The sequence below is a fragment of the Opisthocomus hoazin genome, unplaced genomic scaffold (assembly GCF_030867145.1).
Source record: "Opisthocomus hoazin isolate bOpiHoa1 unplaced genomic scaffold, bOpiHoa1.hap1 HAP1_SCAFFOLD_175, whole genome shotgun sequence".
Lineage (NCBI taxonomy): Eukaryota > Metazoa > Chordata > Aves > Opisthocomiformes > Opisthocomidae > Opisthocomus > Opisthocomus hoazin.
Genome location: NW_027448743.1, coordinates 80,001 through 90,000, shown reverse-complemented (window position 1 = coordinate 90,000; position 10,000 = coordinate 80,001).

Here is a 10,000-nt window from a genome sequence, read left to right as displayed (position 1 = left end):
GCAGCCCCTGCCGCCGCCCCCCCCCACCCCCCCCCCGGTGCGGGCACCCCTGCATACGGGCCTCCGGCACGGCCGCTCCGCTGCCCCCCCCCACCCCGCCACCCCCCCCACCGCCGCCCCGGCCGAGAGCGCACAAGCAGCCCCTGCCGCCGCCCCCCCCCCCCCCCCCCCGACTCAAACCTCAATCTTCTCGGAAAAGAGGCCCCGTCCCCAGCCTACCTCAGCGCAAGGCTCCCCGCCTGCTCCTCGACCCCGTCTCTCAGTCTCTGTCTCCCCCTTCTGCCGCGGGGAAGCGCCCGCCCCTTGCCGGCGGGTGGGCGGGGCGGGCCGGCTCGGGTTCCGGTTGCTAAGCAGCAGGGTGGCACTCGTTGACCCCGGGCGCCGCTCCGTCTGCCGATGGGCGGGCCGGTGCTGGCTCTCAAGAACTTTTTGTAACTGTTTCCCTGCTCTGCTTTGGTTTTGTTTTTTTTTCTCGCCCACCGTCAGAACCGATGCAGAGTAAGAAAGCCTTCAGCGAGACAGTCCGGCCAAGCTTAGCGCCTTCCACTAGATACGGCGAAGTCTCGGAAACGGGGGGTGGCGAGGGGAATTTCAGGCGCGCGCCGCCTCCCCCCTCCTGCACCACCCCCCCCCGCAAGCGACGGGAAGGGGCGCCGCTTTCCATCAGCTCGGCTGAAACGCCCGAGGACGGGGCGGCGTCTCTGTTTCAAAAGCGGAAAAAGAAATAAAAAAGCAACAAAAACCAAAAAATTCCCGCCGCCCCCCCCAACCGCCACCCCGTGCAGGCACCCCTGCAAACGGGCCTCCGGCAGGGCCGGCCTGCCGCCCCCAGCCACCCCCCGCAAGCCCCCCCACCGCCGCCCCGGCTGAGACAGCACAGGCAGCCCGCCGCCGCCCCTTCCCACCCCGTGCAGGCACCCCTGCATACGGGCCTCCGGCAGGGCCGGCCTGCCGACCCCAGCCACCCCTCCGCAAGCCCCCCCACCGCCGCCCCGGCTGAGAGAGCACAGGCAGCCCGCCGCCGGCCCTTCCCACCCCGTGCAGGCACCCCTGCATACGGGCCTCCGGCAGGGCCGGCCTGCCGCCCCCAGCCACCCGCCGCAGGCCCCCCCACCGCCGCCCCGGCTGAGACAGCACAGGCAGCCCGCCGCTGCCCCTTCCCACCCCGTGCAGGCACCCCTGCATACGGGCCTCCGGCAGGGCCGGCCTGCCGACCCCAGCCACCCCCCGCAAGCCCCCCCCACCGCCGCCCCGGCTCAGAGAGCACAGGCAGCCCGCCGCAGGCCCACCCACCCCGTGCAGGCACCCCTGCATACGGGCCTCCGGCAGGGCCGGCCTGCCGCCCCCAGCCACCCCCCGCAAGCCCCCCCACCGCCGCCCCGGCTGAGAGAGCACAGGCAGCCCGCCGCCGGCCCTTCCCACCCCGTGCAGGCACCCCTGCATACGGGCCTCCGGCAGGGCCGGCCTGCCGACCCCAGCCACCCCCCGCAAGCCCCCCCCACCGCCGCCCCGGCTCAGAGAGCACAGGCAGCCCGCCGCCGGCCCTTCCCACCCCGTGCAGGCACCCCTGCATACGGGCCTCCGGCAGGGCCGGCCTGCCGCCCCCAGCCACCCCCCGCAACCCCCCCCACCGCCGCCCCGGCTGAGAGATCACAGGCAGCCCGCCGCCGGCCCTTCCCACCCCGTGCAGGCACCCCTGCATACGGGCCTCCGGCAGGGCCGGCCTGCCGACCCCAGCCACCCCCCGCAAGCCCCCCCCACCGCCGCCCCGGCTGAGAGAGCACAGGCAGCCCGCCGCCGGCCCTTCCCACCCCGTGCAGGCACCCCTGCATACGGGCCTCCGGCAGGGCCGGCCTGCCGACCCCAGCCACCCCCCGCAAGCCCCCCCCACCGCCGCCCCGGCTGAGAGAGCACAGGCAGCCCGCCGCAGGCCCACCCACCCCGTGCAGGCACCCCTGCATACGGGCCTCCGGCAGGGCCGGCCTGCCGACCCCAGCCACCCCCCGCAAGCCCCCCCACCGCCGCCCCGACTGAGACAGCACAGGCAGCCCGCCGCCGGCCCTTCCCACCCCGTGCAGGCACCCCTGCATACGGGCCTCCGGCAGGGCCGGCCTGCCGCCCCCAGCCACCCCCCGCAACCCCCCCCACCGCCGCCCCGGCTGAGAGAGCACAGGCAGCCCGCCGCCGGCCCTTCCCACCCCGTGCAGGCACCCCTGCATACGGGCCTCCGGCAGGGCCGGCCTGCCGCCCCCAGCCACCCCCCACAAGCCCCCCCACCGCCGCCCCGGCTGAGAAAGCACAGGCAGCCCGCCGCCGGCCCTTCCCACCCCGTGCAGGCACCCCTGCATACGGGCCTCCGGCAGGGCCGGCCTGCCGACCCCAGCCACCCCCCGCAAGCCCCCCCACCGCCGCCCCGGCTGAGAGAGCACAGGCAGCCCGCCGCCGGCCCTTCCCACCCCGTGCAGGCACCCCTGCATACGGGCCTCCGGCAGGGCCGGCCTGCCGCCCCCAGCCACCCGCCACAGGCCCCCCCACCGCCGCCCCGGCTGAGACAGCACAGGCAGCCCGCCGCCGGCCCTTCCCACCCCGTGCAGGCACCCCTGCATACGGGCCTCCGGCAGGGCCGGCCTGCCGCCCACAGCCACCCCCCGCAACCCCCCCCACCGCCGCCCCGGCTGAGAGAGCACAGGCAGCCCGCCGCCGGCCCTTCCCACCCCGTGCAGGCACCCCTGCATACGGGCCTCCGGCAGGGCCGGCCTGCCGCCCCCAGCCACCCCCCGCAAGCCCCCCCCACCGCCGCCCCGGCTCAGAGAGCACAGGCAGCCCGCCGCAGGACCACCCACCCCGTGCAGGCACCCCTGCATACGGGCCTCCGGCAGGGCCGGCCTGCCGACCCCAGCCACCCCCCGCAAGCCCCCCCACCGCCGCCCCGACTGAGACAGCACAGGCAGCCCGCCGCCGGCCCTTCCCACCCCGTGCAGGCACCCCTGCATACGGGCCTCCGGCAGGGCCGGCCTGCCGCCCCCAGCCACCCCCCGCAACCCCCCCCACCGCCGCCCCGGCTGAGAGAGCACAGGCAGCCCGCCGCCGGCCCTTCCCACCCCGTGCAGGCACCCCTGCATACGGGCCTCCGGCAGGGCCGGCCTGCCGCCCCCAGCCACCCCCCGCAAGCCCCCCCACCGCCGCCCCGACTGAGACAGCACAGGCAGCCCGCCGCCGGCCCTTCCCACCCCGTGCAGGCACCCCTGCATACGGGCCTCCGGCAGGGCCGGCCTGCCGACCCCAGCCACCCCTCCGCAAGCCCCCCCACCGCCGCCCCGGCTGAGAGAGCACAGGCAGCCCGCCGCCGGCCCTTCCCACCCCGTGCAGGCACCCCTGCATACGGGCCTCCGGCAGGGCCGGCCTGCCGCCCCCAGCCACCCGCCGCAGGCCCCCCCACCGCCGCCCCGGCTGAGACAGCACAGGCAGCCCGCCGCTGCCCCTTCCCACCCCGTGCAGGCACCCCTGCATACGGGCCTCCGGCAGGGCCGGCCTGCCGCCCCCAGCCACCCCCCGCAAGCCCCCCCCACCGCCGCCCCGGCTCAGAGAGCACGGGCAGCCCGCCGCCGGCCCTTCCCACCCCGTGCAGGCACCCCTGCATACGGGCCTCCGGCAGGGCCGGCCTGCCGCCCCCAGCCACCCCCCGCAAGCCCCCCCACCGCCGCCCCGGCTGAGAGAGCACAGGCAGCCCGCCGCCGGCCCTTCCCACCCCGTGCAGGCACCCCTGCATAGGGGCCTCCGGCAGGGCCGGCCTGCCGCCCCCAGCCACCCCCCGCAAGCCCCCCCCACCGCCGCCCCGGCTCAGAGAGCACAGGCAGCCCGCCGCAGGCCCACCCACCCCGTGCAGGCACCCCTGCATACGGGCCTCCGGCAGGGCCGGCCTGCCGACCCCAGCCACCCCCCGCAAGCCCCCCCACCGCCGCCCCGACTGAGACAGCACAGGCAGCCCGCCGCCGGCCCTTCCCACCCCGTGCAGGCACCCCTGCATACGGGCCTCCGGCAGGGCCGGCCTGCCGCCCCCAGCCACCCCCCGCAACCCCCCCCACCGCCGCCCCGGCTGAGAGAGCACAGGCAGCCCGCCGCCGGCCCTTCCCACCCCGTGCAGGCACCCCTGCATACGGGCCTCCGGCAGGGCCGGCCTGCCGCCCCCAGCCACCCCCCGCAAGCCCCCCCACCGCCGCCCCGGCTGAGACAGCACAGGCAGCCCGCCGCCGGCCCTTCCCACCCCGTGCAGGCACCCCTGCATACGGGCCTCCGGCAGGGCCGGCCTGCCGACCCCAGCCACCCCTCCGCAAGCCCCCCCACCGCCGCCCCGGCTGAGAGAGCACAGGCAGCCCGCCGCCGGCCCTTCCCACCCCGTGCAGGCACCCCTGCATACGGGCCTCCGGCAGGGCCGGCCTGCCGCCCCCAGCCACCCGCCGCAGGCCCCCCCACCGCCGCCCCGGCTGAGACAGCACAGGCAGCCCGCCGCTGCCCCTTCCCACCCCGTGCAGGCACCCCTGCATACGGGCCTCCGGCAGGGCCGGCCTGCCGCCCCCAGCCACCCCCCGCAAGCCCCCCCCACCGCCGCCCCGGCTCAGAGAGCACGGGCAGCCCGCCGCCGGCCCTTCCCACCCCGTGCAGGCACCCCTGCATACGGGCCTCCGGCAGGGCCGGCCTGCCGACCCCAGCCACCCCCCGCAAGCCCCCCCACCGCCGCCCCGGCTGAGAGAGCACAGGCAGCCCGCCGCCGGCCCTTCCCACCCCGTGCAGGCACCCCTGCATAGGGGCCTCCGGCAGGGCCGGCCTGCCGCCCCCAGCCACCCCCCGCAAGCCCCCCCACCGCCGCCCCGGCTGAGAGAGCACAGGCAGCCCGCCGCCGGCCCTTCCCACCCCGTGCAGGCACCCCTGCATAGGGGCCTCCGGCAGGGCCGGCCTGCCGCCCCCAGCCACCCCCCGCAAGCCCCCCCACCGCCGCCCCGGCTGAGAGAGCACAGGCAGCCCGCCGCCGGCCCTTCCCACCCCGTGCAGGCACCCCTGCATAGGGGCCTCCAGCAGGGCCGGCCTGCCGCCCCCAGCCACCCCCCGCAAGCCCCCCCACCGCCGCCCCGGCTGAGACAGCACAGGCACCCCGCCGCCGCCCCTTCCCACCCCGTGCAGGCACCCCTGCATACGGGCCTCCGGCACGGCCGGCCTGCCGCCCCCAGCCACCCCCCACAAGCCCCCCCACCGCCGCCCCGGCTGAGAGAGCACAGGCAGCCCGCCGCCGGCCCTTCCCACCCCGTGCAGGCACCCCTGCATAGGGGCCTCCGGCAGGGCCGGCCTGCCGCCCCCAGCCACCCCCCACAAGCCCCCCCACCGCCGCCCCGGCTGAGACAGCACAGGCACCCCGCCGCCGCCCCTTCCCACCCCGTGCAGGCACCCCTGCATACGGGCCTCCGGCACGGCCGGCCTGCCGCCCCCAGCCACCCCCCACAAGCCCCCCCACCGCCGCCCCGGCTGAGAGAGCACAGGCAGCCCGCCGCCGCCCCTTCCCACCCCGTGCAGGCACCCCTGCATACGGGCCTCCGGCAGGGCCGGCCTGCCGACCCCAGCCACCCCCCGCAAGCCCCCCCACCGCCGCCCCGGCTGAGAGAGCACAGGCAGCCCGCCGCCGGCCCTTCCCACCCCGTGCAGGCACCCCTGCATACGGGCCTCCAGCACGGGCGACCCGCTCTCTCCGCAGGGAGGACAGGTCTACCCCTTCTGCCGGCAGGGAGGCCAGGTCTACCCCTTCTGCCGGCAGGGAGGCCAGGTCTACCCGTTTTACCTGCAGGGAGGCCAGGTCTACCCGTTCTGGCGGCAGGGAGACCAGGTCTACCCGTTCTGCCGGCAGGGATGCCAGGTCTACCCGTTTTACCGGCAGGGAGGCCAGGTCTACCCGTATTGCCGGCAGGGAGGCCAGGTCTACCCGTTTTACCGGCAGGGATGCCAGGTCTACCCGTTCTAGCGGCAGGGAGACCAGGTCTACCCGTATTGCCGGCAGGGATGCCAGGTCTACCCGTTTTACCGGCAGGGATGCCAGGTCTACCCATTTACCGGCAGGGATGCCAGGTCTACCCGTTCTGGCTGCAGGGAGGCCAGGTCTACCCATATTGCCGGCAGGGAGACCAGGTCTACCCATTTACCGGCAGGGAGACCAGGTCTACCCGTTCTGGCGGCAGGGAGAACAGGTCTACCCTTTTTGCCGGCAGGGAGACCAGGTCTACCCGTTTTGCCGGCAGGGAGACCAGGTCTACCCGTTCTGGCTGCAGGGAGACCAGGTCTACCCGTTTTGCCGGCAGGGATAACAGGTCTACCCGATTTACCTGCAGGGAGACCAGGTCTACCCCTTCTGCCGGCAGGGAGACCAGGTCTACCCGTTTTGCCGGCAGGGATGCCAGGTCTACCCGTTCTGGCGGCAGGGAGAACAGGTCTACCCGTTTTACCTGCAGGGAGAACAGGTCTACCCGTTTTACCGGCAGGGAGACCAGGTCTACCCGTTTTGCCGGCAGGGATGCCAGGTCTACCCGTTTTACCTGCAGGGATGCCAGGTCTACCCGTTTTACCGGCAGGGAGGCCAGGTCTACCCGTTCTGCCGGCAGGGAGGCCAGGTCTACCCGTTCTAGCGGCAGGGAGACCAGGTCTACCCATTTACCGGCAGGGAGACCAGGTCTACCCGTTTTGCCGGCAGGGATGCCAGGTCTACCCGTTTTGCCGGCAGGGATAACAGGTCTACCCGTTTTACCTGCAGGGATGCCAGGTCTACCCGTTTTACCGGCAGGGAGACCAGGTCTACCCGTTTTGCCGGCAGGGATGCCAGGTCTACCCGTTCTGGCGGCAGGGAGACCAGGTCTACCCGTTCTGCCGGCAGGGATGCCAGGTCTACCCGTTTTACCTGCACGGAGACCAGGTCTACCCGTTTTACCGGCAGGGAGGCCAGGTCTACCCGTTCTGGCGGCAGGGAGAACAGGTCTACCCTTTTTGCCGGCAGGGAGACCAGGTCTACCCGTTTTGCCGGCAGGGATGCCAGGTCTACCCGTTTTACCGGCAGGGAGAACAGGTCTACCCGTTTTACCGGCAGGGATGCCAGGTCTACCCGTTTTACCTGCAGGGATGCCAGGTCTACCCGTTTTACCGGCAGGGAGGCCAGGTCTACCCGTTCTGCCGGCAGGGAGGCCAGGTCTACCCGTTCTAGCGGCAGGGAGACCAGGTCTACCCATTTACCGGCAGGGAGACCAGGTCTACCCGTTTTGCCGGCAGGGATGCCAGGTCTACCCGTTTTGCCGGCAGGGATAACAGGTCTACCCGTTTTACCTGCAGGGAGGCCAGGTCTACCCGTTTTACCGGCAGGGAGACCAGGTCTACCCGTTTTGCCGGCAGGGATGCAAGGTCTACCCGTTTTACCTGCACGGAGACCAGGTCTACCCGTTTTACCGGCAGGGAGGCCAGGTCTACCCGTTCTGGCGGCAGGGAGAACAGGTCTACCCATTTACCGGCAGGGAGACCAGGTCTACCCGTTTTGCCGGCAGGGATGCCAGGTCTACCCGTTTTGCCGGCAGGGATGCCAGGTCTACCCGTTTTACCTGCAGGGATGCCAGGTCTACCCGTTTTACCGGCAGGGAGGCCAGGTCTACCCGTTCTGCCGGCAGGGAGGCCAGGTCTACCCGTTCTAGCGGCAGGGAGACCAGGTCTACCCATTTACCGGCAGGGAGACCAGGTCTACCCGTTTTGCCGGCAGGGATGCCAGGTCTACCCGTTTTGCCGGCAGGGATAACAGGTCTACCCGTTTTACCTGCAGGGAGGCCAGGTCTACCCGTTTTACCGGCAGGGAGACCAGGTCTACCCGTTCTGCCGGCAGGGATGCCAGGTCTACCCGTTTTACCTGCACGGAGACCAGGTCTACCCGTTTTACCGGCAGGGAGGCCAGGTCTACCCGTTCTGGCGGCAGGGAGAACAGGTCTACCCTTTTTGCCGGCAGGGAGACCAGGTCTACCCGTTTTACCGGCAGGGATGCCAGGTCTACCCGCTTCCGGCAGGGATGCCAGGTCTACCCGGTTCCAGGCAGGGAGGCCTCGTCTACCCGTTCTGCCGGCAGGGAGGCCAGGTCTACCCGTTTTACCGTCCGCCGGGTCCGGTGTGCCCGATGTGGCCGCCGGAGCTGCCGGCGGAAAGGGATGCCTCGTCTACCTCGCTCCGGCGGGACTTTGGCTCCACCGCGGTTCTGGCAGGTAGACGTCTTGCCCGGTTCTTCTTCGGAGCTGCCGAAGGGGTCGCTGCTTTGCGCTGCCTCCAGTTACGTCATGGTAAGAGTCGGCGGCGCTCGCGCGCCTCCCCGCTGGGGGAAGACGGTTCTCTTCGAGCCCGCCGGGGCCGGGGACCTCGCTGTCCGTATACTAGGGCAGAGGGCTGGCGCTCGCGGACCAGCGCCATCGAACCGCTGCAGCTACTCGCGGTTCAGCCGGCAGACTCGGGCGTTGCACGGCGGCTGTGGCCGTGGCCGTTCTGCCTCCTACCTATCGCGCACGGCGCTTCCGACTGCCAGAAGCCGCGCGAAGCCGCTGCTTGCCCGCAGGCTCCGGTGGCCGTTGCCGACTGGAGCGAGGGCTCCAAGAGGGGTTTCTCCAGGGCCGGGCCGAGACGGGCGGCGGTCGCCGGCACTCGAACGCTTGTCACCCGCGGCTCAGCCGGCAGACTCGGGCGTTGCCCGGCGGCCCTGGCCGTGGCCGTTCTGCCTCCTACCTATCGCGCACGGCGGTTCCGACTGCCAGAAGCCGCGCGAAGCCGCTGCTTGCCCGCAGGCTCCGGTGGCCGTTGCCGACTGGAGCGAGGGCTCCAAGAGGGGTTTCTCCAGGGCCGGGCCGAGACGGGCGGCGGTCGCCGGCACTCGAACGCTTGTCACCCGCGGCTCAGCCGGCAGACTCGGGCGTTGCCCGGCGGACCTGGCCGTGGCCGTTCTGCCTCCTACCTATCGCGCACGGCGCTTCCGACTGCCAGAAGCCGCGCGAAGCCGCTGCTTGCCCGCAGGCTCCGGTGGCCGTTGCCGACTGGAGCGAGGGCTCCAAGAGGGGTTTCTCCAGGGCCGGGCCGAGACGGGCGGCGGTCGCCGGCACTCGAACGCTTGTCACCCGCGGCTCAGCCGGCAGACTCGGGCGTTGCCCGGCGGCCCTGGCCGTGGCCGTTCTGCCTCCTACCTATCGCGCACGGCGCTTCCGACTGCCAGAAGCCGCGCGAAGCCGCTGCTTGCCCGCAGGCTCCGGTGGCCGTTGCCGACTGGAGCGAAGGCTCCAAGAGGGGTTTCTCCAGGGCCGGGCCGAGACCGGCGGCGGTCGCCGGCACTCGAACGCTTGTCACCCGCGGCTCAGCCGGCAGACTCGGGCGTTGCCCGGCGGCCCTGGCCGTGGCCGTTCTGCCTCCTACCTATCGCTCACGGCGCTTCCGACTGCCAGAAGCCGCGCGAAGCCGCTGCTTGCCCGCAGGCTCCGGTGGCCGTTGCCGACTGGAGCGAGGGCTCCAAGAGGGGTTTCTCCAGGGCCGGGCCGAGACCGGCGGCGGTCGCCGGCACTCGAACGCTTGTCAGCCGCGGCTCAGCCGGCAGACTCGGGCGTTGCCCGGCGGCCCTGGCCGTGGCCGTTCTGCTTCCTACCTATCGCGCACGGCGGTTCCGACTGCCAGAAGCCGCGCGAAGCCGCTGCTTGCCCGCAGGCTCCGGTGGCCGTTGCCGACTGGAGCGAGGGCTCCAAGAGGGGTTTCTCCAGGGCCGGGCCGAGACGGGCGGCGGTCTCCGGCACTCGAACGCTTGTAGGGCCGGGGTTTGGGAGTGGAGCCTGCCGTGGCTTCCCCCCCCCTCCCCACGCCCGTTAACAGCAGCCATCCGCGGGCACGTTGCAGAGAAGCCTCTACGGCAATCCGGCTCTGCCGGTGGCCACGCCGCGTTGGGCTTCTGCTGTCGACGCTGCCCGCT